Source organism: Palaemon carinicauda, chromosome 24 (assembly GCF_036898095.1).
Source record: "Palaemon carinicauda isolate YSFRI2023 chromosome 24, ASM3689809v2, whole genome shotgun sequence".
In the NCBI taxonomy this organism is placed as follows: Eukaryota; Metazoa; Arthropoda; class Malacostraca; order Decapoda; family Palaemonidae; genus Palaemon; species Palaemon carinicauda.
Window position 1 is genome coordinate 86,644,374 of NC_090748.1, and position 10,000 is coordinate 86,654,373.

At 33.6% G+C, this 10,000-nt stretch overlaps 2 protein-coding genes across 3 annotated transcripts in view; one reads left to right on the plus strand and one right to left on the minus strand.

Annotated features, from left to right (window-relative positions):
* Positions 1–10,000, minus strand: part of LOC137618199 (enolase-phosphatase E1-like) — a 38,853-nt gene that overhangs the window by 10,816 nt on the left and 18,037 nt on the right. The gene's annotated exons all lie outside the window — the stretch shown is intronic.
* Positions 1,552–10,000, plus strand: part of LOC137618201 (DNA oxidative demethylase ALKBH2-like) — a 208,921-nt gene continuing 200,472 nt past the window's right edge. The window contains exon 1 of the mRNA XM_068348293.1: positions 1,552–1,640. The gene's annotated coding sequence lies outside the window, so the exon portion shown is untranslated. The remainder of the gene's footprint in view (positions 1,641–10,000) is intronic.

Consider the following 10,000-nt stretch of genomic DNA (forward strand, 5'->3'; position numbering starts at 1 on the left):
AACTAAGAAAGTTTGCGGATGTGTCTACTAGCACAGAAAGACCATAAACACATGCAAGTGGAAGGACATGTCTGAGGCCTTTCTTCTGCAGTGGCCTAGTAACGGCTGAGGATGATGATGATATAATGTATACATTATATATACATTTCTAATTATATATATATATATATATATATATATATATATATATATATATATATATACATATACATATATATATATATATATATATATATATATATATATATATATATATATATATATATATATATATACATACATATATATATATATATATATATATATATATATATATATATATATATATATATATACTGTCATTTGTTTTCTATAACCCAGATGTTATTCATTGCTGTATTATATTTAGCCTCACTTCGATTTAGATCTCGTGACTATTGAAATTCTTGTGCCATTTGCTCTGTTATCTTTTAAGTCCCCTAGAGCTTTCAATGTTTTGCTCAATATTTTTTACGTCAATCAGTAGAACTTCAAATTCAAAGTTGAAGCAAATGTTTTTACGTTGAATAGGCTGACATAAGTCTTTTTATAGTTATATATGAATTATCTGTTTTAATGCTGTTAATGTTTTTCAAAATATCTTATTTTAATTTGTTATTACTTATATTGTTTAATTATTTCCTTGTTTCCTTTCCTCACTGGGCTATTTTTTTTGGAGCCCTTGGGCCTATAGCATCTTGTTTTTCCAACTAGGATTGTAGCTTGTCTAGTAATAATAATAGTAATATAATTCTACGTTAAGATTACCATCCTTTTGCATGGATGGCAAAGGAGCAAATCTTTTTTCCAATGTCTAAATACTCCTGGAAAGTTTGATTGTCTACGGAGACCCTTAGGCATAGGTGTAACTGTAGGTTCCCAAGCTCGTCAGTCTCTTCCTGGAACACGGAACTGAAGAGGTTTAAGTCTCCTACAGGTGGTGTTTGATTTCCTAGTGTCTTAGGCCTATCCCTGGCGGCACAAAACTGTTCCGTGAAAATATTTATGGTCCCTATAATCTATTGTGGTTTCATTATCTCTCAAAAAACAGTCGTCCTCTTTTTTTATTTGGTAGGCCTAGTCTCCCTATAACCGTATTAGGTATTGGTAGTGGGTAGGCCTACACTCCATTATGATGTAGACCTATAGCTACATTTATAATCTTTGAAAACATCTGATGAAGAAAGGATGATAAGATAGATTGTCGATTAAGCTTGTTTGAGTCATTATTGGATAATGGCCAACATGAAAAGCTCATTCTTAACATAATAATGAAATCCGCGTCTTTGTAAACACCTTGAACCACGGTCGGCTTCCTTTGGTTAAAAAAAAAATGCCGATAAACAAGAGGAAGGTCTGGAAGATAAGGCCTAATGATCGAAAAAAAAAAAAGCCTTGAGATGCATCACTAATGACGTTAGATTTGACCACCTCTAACGGGACATTTTGGAGAGAGAGAGAGAGAGAGAGAGAGAGAGAGAGAGAGAGAGGAGAGAGAGAGAGATTTTAGCTAATTCAAATATTCTACTTTTTCAGGCTCCTGTTGGTTTCATTGACTCATTCCCAAAAGTGGAAAGCGAGACCTACGATTCCAGTTTTTTCAGGTATCCAGTTTTTATAAGGTAAGTAATTAAAGTTACATTTCTCATTGGATTTTTGGTGTTCTGCCTGGTATTTAATGTTTTTTAGATTACTTTTATACGTGTATTTGCATCTTCTTTTGTATTCGTCAAAGACGTTTTGAGTTTAAAAAGTCTTTCTTTTAAGGTATAGTATTAGTCTTTATTTATTGTTGATAACGTTCTTTTCTTTTCTTCGAATGTGAATTACGAAGAATATTTTAAGGTTTGTATTAAATTTGTGATTATTTTCCATTAATTAATTCACTCGCTCATTGGGACCATCACTGGTTTTGAGATTTGTGTCGGAGCAGCGTAGGTAATTTTATCGTCGCATTTATTAGTTAATTTCAAATGTTTATGAAATAAGGATTTGGGTTATGATTAAGGTTTGAGCAGATAAGTCTTTCCTTTCATCTTTTCCCGCCTCTTTTCCATCTCTTCATACACTGCGTAAGTCCTTCCTTCCAATTGCATCAGTTCTTGATATCCCCACCAACAATATTGGAAGGGGATAATAACTCCCCCCCCCCCCTACCCTGATGCGTGTGTTAAGAAAATATATCTTTAACATTGGTATACTGATTTTTAGGAGACTTATCAATGATATTCATTGTGTGGCCCCTTTAACTTGGTTTGTTTTTACCAGATATTAATGAATAATAAATGATTAATGATTGATAAAATCATTAGAATCATCATAAGATCTACGATTTTTCGCAAAATTATATCGTCTTTTAAAAAGTATACATGTAAATTTTTATGTATTTGATGTTCTTGTTGCTTTGTAAACAAAGAAAGCTTCTTATTTGAAAAGAAACTGCATTGGTTAAACATTGGATTAATAACCTTGCATTGTTAACTCGTGTCCTTTAGAACATTGAGAAAAAATGTAGAGAAATATTAAAGTGATTATAACCACATGACAGACATCTTGATAAGATGGCCTCACTTGGGAACTTTCATTAACAGAATTTTATTGTCCAAGTTGCCTTCTGTTTTGTGTCTTGTGTATTGTTGGGTGAGTTGTTGTTTACATCATAACAATAATTAGTTGATTAACGAATTTGATTTCCCCTCATTTTTATTGTAAAGATATTGTTTTTTCGTAAGAGCACTAGCTATAAGCATCCAGTCACTTAAATAGTTTATTTTATTCGATTTATTACTCCGGGTAACGAGAGAGAGAGAGAGAGAGAGAGAGAGGAGAGAGAGAGAGAGAGAGAGAGAGAGAGAGAGAGAGATAATATTTTTTTGTTATATAAAAAAATAAACGCGTTTTACGATAGTAATTGCTTGGCTCAACGACCGTGTGAATAACCTTCGACGAAAGTAGGAGGTTACTCATAAACCTTGCCAAGGAAAACAAGGCATTGGATGATCGTTTATCTTTAGTCATTTCTTCATATACCTATGTTTACTACATGCCCCGGGTTAATTATTTTTTTTTTTACCTAACGCATTTTTTCTAATTCACTATTTTATTTTTTTTACAACTAGTATGTATATTATTTAATAAATTGGCCATTAAAAGGGATTACTTTCCGGTACTGTTGTAGCTGAAATTACTACATTCCTTACTATATTTTCGGAAAGAACACCGCCTTATTTCAATAGTAATAGCTCAATCTTTCTCACCCCCCCCCCCCCTTTTTGTTAGCTTTTACCTTGAGACGTATCAAATGCTTTTGTCCTGAGACATATCAAGACAATAAAAGGTTACCTGTCCAGGGGTGCCCTCCATATAATAAAAATCCTGCATCTAATTATTTTCTGTCACATTGGATTAGCGTGTTGATCACCTTTCTTTTTGGAGAAAACTGACAAATTGGTCCCCATTTTATAAAGTTATAATGATAAAGTATTCCGTATTTGAAAGTTGGGTATTTCTTCTGAAAAGGTTCCAGAAATGTACTGGTTTTGTTGGTAACTTGATGTAACCTGATGCTTGTTCTTGCTAGTTCGAGGTTAATCCTCGTGTAGGGATGGTTCGATCTCTCTTTCAATCAACTTGAAATTCTTGTCTGCTCTGCCGTGTGTTTTGAATAGTTATTACCAATCCTTTTTCCATCCAGTTGCTTTTCGGGTCTCTTGCAAAACTAATACGCTAACCCAGATGTTTTGATTAAGGTTACTACTCCATTTATAGAGGATCCCTATATTGTCTTGAGCTTTTTTCTCTTTATTTTATGATAAATGATGCTAATACTTCTATCCAGTGCATGTCGCCTTTACCATGAATTACTAAAGCTACCAGCAAGTATTATTAGGTTATGGCCTCTTGTGTTTATGTGTAGTTGTCAAATTATCTTTTATATAATCCTCAATTGACATCACTTAGCTTTGGCCTTCCGTAACGAATTTGATACATTATTTTAATTGTAGTTAACGAATTTGATAAAAGAAAATTGATTGAAGGGAACGAATTTAATAGATTTTTTATTGAAGGGAACGAATTTGATACAATTTTTAATTCAAGGGAACAAATTTAATACATTATTTTATTTGAAGGGAATGACTTTAATAAAATAAAATTAGTTGAAGGGAACTAATTTAATTAAAGAAAATTAATTGAGGGGAACTAATTTAATACATTTTTAGGTGAAGGGAATGAATTTATACGTATTTTAATTGAAGGGAACAAATTTCATAAATTTTTTTAATAGAAGGGAACTCCATCACAGGTGCTATTCTTGACCACGTTATGCGATAGGTTACATGATAGGCTATGCATTAGGTGACTCAAGTAACGTGAGCTTTTGCTCTGGGAAGATATCTTCGGAGGTATGGGAATTTCGTCGACTGCTTTTTCTACAGAAGAAAGAAAACGATTCAAGGATAGTGCAAGTTTTAATTGTTTTATTTTGTGGATGAATTATATATATATATATATATATATATATATATATATATATATATATATATATATATATATATATACACATATATGTGTGTATATATATATATATATATATATATATATATATATATATATATATATATATATATGTGTGTGTGTGTGTGTTAATGTAATTTTGTTTATTATGTTTCGTAATGAGGAATGTTTCTTAAGGAACCTGCTCATTACGTGCTTGATTTGCAAAGCAAGTTCAAACTTTAAAGGCTGAAAGGTCGTTAAGGAGTGTCCCGTACAGATACAGTGTATAATCAGTCCCCTTTGGACCCATGTTAGGACCAGGGAGGACCAGGTAATGGCTACCAGTTATTCAGAAGGTAGACCTTGAGACTTCCTCCAGATCTCAAGTCCAGTGAGGTAGGTGGACACAAGTGGAAACTATCAGGCTTGAGCGGAAACTCGAACTCCCAACCCACGCAATGTTTGTATGGGTGTTTCCGATAGAAAAGCCTAATATTCAGAAAATGGAAAAAAAGGAGGATATTATAATATAAAGAAGGGGAACAGTTATAACATCAGTAGCGATTCTGAGACTTAAACAATTAAGGCGTAACAAAGAAGACGAACAAGCCTAAAATTTAATCACCAACGTTACTTAAGTTCGTGCGGAACATATGATCAGATTTCACATAGATTGGACCTCTCTCTCTCTCTCTCTCTCTCTCTCTCTCTCTTCTTTCTCTTTCTCTTTCTCTTTCTCTCTCTCTCTCTCTCTCTCTCTCTCTCTCTCTCTCTCTCTCTCTCTCTCTCTCTCTCTCTCGGCGTTCCAACCACCGTTATCCCCCTGCACCTTTTCCAGAATGTGGAGGGGGAAAGGGCTATGGCTTATCTACGTTTATACTTTACTTGGTGTTGTCATGCATATTTTTATACTGATCACTTCAAAATAAGGTACCTAAAACTATTGATACAGTGGGATGGTCGGTATGTAGGTAGAGGTATGTCAGTGAGTCGGTGAAGTTTGTAGATTAAGGTTTCACCTTGTCGGTTTTCAAGCCTTATTGGGACTCATTGCTGTAATGACCTCTTAAATTGAAAATTATTTCTTAGCATTTTGCATAAATAAAACGATAGTTTATAATTATAATTTGCATGAAATACATTTTAAGTAATCTTAACGTTTTGTATTTGTTAGCATAAACTAGTATATATACTGTACATGCTAACGGCGTGGATGGGTACTGAAAACTACGTGTAATGATTAACATAGTTTGACTGTGTAACGTATATACGTAGTAACAAACAGTCTGAAATATAATCGGGTTTGATAATATGGCGTTGGTTTGGGTAGAGGGAATTTGGGGGAATACCGGGCAAAGAACAATTTATATTTACTTATGTGATTCATCGCCCAGCCATTGTAAACGTGCCTTACTACCTACGGGTGACTCACAAATGGGTCTGTCTTGAGCTTCAATTTCAAGGACATAGTTCAAGCCCCATCACTTTTTCGCCTTTCTTGCAGATTCTATGACCCCAGAAAATCTCTAACCCTTTATAACCTCTTTCTAGATTATTTTAGCTTTTTCCGTAAACTAAAACCACTGCGTCTACCAAATTATGTTAAACTCCGAACCTCCCAACGTCATATTACCATGTAAGATCCAAAAATATAGCTAGAACATTCATGTATCACTTTCGAACCTCGTTATCGTTTCTTTCATTAGCGTATTTATTAAACCCTACAAATCCGGCTACTACTGATCCAACCCCAAATCCTGGACTACCAGTTTTTTACGTACTGGAACATCCCCACCAGCCATCCTCATCTCTTGGTAAGATTCTCTTCAGAATCTCATTATCAAAGATCTTTCAAAGACTCTTAGCATTCTGAAGAGTCTCTTTCGGATTTTTTATGCTCGTGTGAATATCGGTTGTTGCTCTTTGTGAACTCCTCAGGAATCTTTTAAGGATTCTTAGGATTTGAATGCAAATGAAGACTTGTTACAAGAACCGATTTCTTTTCTGTTTTTTACTGTGCAGCATATTTTATGCAGATTTATTGTATAAATTCTTTTTTAGAAACAGCACACCTTGTGTATTACATTCTCTCTCTCTCTCTCTCTCTCTCTCTCTCTCTCTCTCTCTCTCTCTCTCTCTCTCTCTCTCTCTCTCTCTCTTACTAGACCTCATTGGTATTCTTATCGTGTGGGTAGCTGCTGGACTGGACTCTCTCCATTCAAATGAGAATAGATTATGTGAGACTAGTTTTGGCTTGTCTGCCACGGCGGGGTGAGGATGGTTGATGACGCCTTTGATACTGAGAGAGAGAGAGAGAGAGAGAGAGAGAGGAGAGAGAGAGAGAGAGAGAGAGAGAGAGAGAGAGAGAGAATATATTACCTATAGCCTGCTAGGACCAGACGAATTCATGTTAAGGGAGGTTGGGCAGGGTTGGAACTTGAATGGTTTAAAGTTCTTAAGACGAATATATTTCAATATTTGTTATTTGATTTTCCATTTCTTGAATTCAATTTTGGTTTTTTATCTCTAGTATTTTTCTCTTTTCTAGCTTCTATATTCTTAAGTTTGGCTTTCATTACCTCTTCATCTTGATATTCACGGGCAGAGTTTATTTATGACTGAATCTGTTACATACTATTGATTTTCCTATCGGTGACGAGTTGATTTTCTTTAATCTTGATTGTTTAAAAAGCTGATGATATTTTTTGTTTTTGTTTTTTCAGCCTTATTTGCGTCTTTCTTCCTCTTGTCTGTCATGTGTCTTCGTCTGTTTTATTCATTGTCTTGGATTCCCGTTTTTCGATTCTTCTAAACGAAAAGAGATTCTTTAAAGTAATTTTCAATGTAGCAGGAATTACATTTAATATTTTTCGTTTCAAGGGGAATTAAAGATTTTGTCTTTGTTTAATCTATATGGCAAAAATTAATATTTCTTGTAAATTTTCTCTGTCCATTAGGAATTTGTTTTCTTTACTTTATCTTTTCTGATAAATGGGAAGCTGAGATGGTCCAGTTGAGATGCCACACAACAATGGGAAATTAGGATTGTCTATTGAAATTGGTCCAATTGGGCTCGTTAAGTGAAAATATTTTATTTAAGATAATTGTTCTCAATTTCATCTTCTGTTTTCCACTATTTTATATTGTTATTGCCAGATCAAGGAAGTTTGTTGTCTGTACCATTGGCTTATCATAAACAAATGTTGTCAGTGACAAATTAGAAATCATCAGTAGGTTTATTTTCATTAAAGATGTTGGGCCAACGTTTTCTGAACCGTCAGTCTTCAAATACCTCTCCACTCCATCTACAGACCATTTCCTTGAGGAACCTAATTCACCTATTAGGTTAACTGGGCCACGATTAAGTTTATGGGAAATGAGAATGTAATAGCCCGATATCGAATTCACGACTTTAGGTGCTGAAGGTTAGCTGGTACTGCTTGACTATAGGGATACATTTATGTATATATTTACTTTTTCCAATGAGGATTTTATATATATGTATATATATATGTGTGTGTATATATATATATATATATATATATATATATATATATATATATATATATATATATATATATATATATGTATGTATATATATATATATATCAACTTCAACTTTTAATACTTTTGTGTTTATTATCTGTTACAGTTTCTTGTATCGACTAATGTATCTTTTTCTTAATACCAATATGTTTTTTATCATTTCATTCATGTACGGCTATAATGCTATGATACTCTAAAATCGCGCATGCCTATATGTACTGTATATGCTAAGCTGTGGATTATCTTTCGTGCCATCCCAAAACTGGTTCCATTTTATTTGGGAGGACGATTCGTTACACGGAGAACCAAACCAGGAAGTCATAAAATATGCAGACGCAGTTTTGGAAGGCCCCCGTTATTTAGTAATGAGGCTGGATTCCAACATGGTTCGGTGAGGGCTTTCTAAAATGTTTGAGGTTCTACTGCGAGCTTTAAAAAAATTTTCCTCGTGTTCTGTACGTTTCTTCTTGACTAAATTTGTATGTATGTATGTATGTGTATATATATATATATATATATATATATATATATATATTATATATATATATATATATATATATATATATATATATATATCTATATATATATATATATATATATATATATATATATATGTATATATATACAGTATATATATATACATATATATATATATATATATATATATATATATATATATATATATATATATATATATATATATATATATATATATATATATATATATATGCATAAAGATGGAAAAAAACTCTTGAATTCTCCTATGCTGTTCATAATGTAAGGTGAGAAAATATACTTCTTAAATGCAAGGCGAAGCAGTTTTACACCTTATAGAAAGTAGTTTGTATATCAGCGATGTAAAGAGCTGTTAAAAAGCATTCCACAGTTTGTATGGATAAGCTTAAAATCCATCAATAATGAAGACAATATTCAAAGAAAAATTTCCATAGATAGGGTATATCATTTCGCTGAATATAGAAATGATAAAACAATATGATTGAATTATTAATTGAGAGTTTTATGTAAATTTAAGTGGATGAGAAGATGAAGAATCAAATGAAATCATCTTCATCGTGATTTGGATAAGCATTATATAATAATCATAAACTAAATACACACACAAACGCATGCTTATGTGTATAGTATACTCTCTCTCTCTCTCTCTCTCTCTCTCTCTCTCTCTCTCTCTCTCTCTCTCTCTCTCTCTACCACTTTCAGGAGGCCAAAAATTTATGAGTTTTCTTATGCAAGTAAAATAAATTCTATACTGTCTGGTTTTGTTGCCCTGGGGCAGTGTCTGTAATCCACTTTTAGACTGTCCTTGCACACTTGTGTTTATTTTAAGAGTTTATTGTGAGCATAACCGTTAAATGCACGAGGAAAACCGGTTTATTGGTTACAAATCTCTTTGCTTCAAACGATGTAACTAAAAGTAAAAGTTATAGTTTTTCAAGTTAAGTCTCGTATTAGCTAAGAATCGAGCTTGCTAAACCATATGGTTGACAGGAAATGACGCAATACGGAACACGTGTTTCTTTCAAAGGGTTAAAAAAAAACGTTAGAAACAGAAGGGCAACACCTGACTCTGAGGGCGGCGCCGTCTGGAGAGCGTAGGAGGAACAACTATGCAAGACCGTTGAGTCAATTACCATCTCCCATCATGGACGACCTTGGCGATTCAGCTCTTCCCTTTCTTCCCTCGTTCTTACCTAACATTCCCTCCCCCCTCCCCCTCCCTCCCCCTATCACCTTCCTGCTACCTATTTCTACATCTTCACAGCCCCGACATCAAAGACTGTGCCGGGTCTTGGCCGGAGCCAAAGAGGCTTCAGGAAGTCCTTAAGGTACATGACATTGGACTCCATTGGAAAAAAAGGACTGTGTTTGCCCTGTTACTCCATTGGTAAAAAGGATTCTGTTTGCCCTGTTACTCCATTGG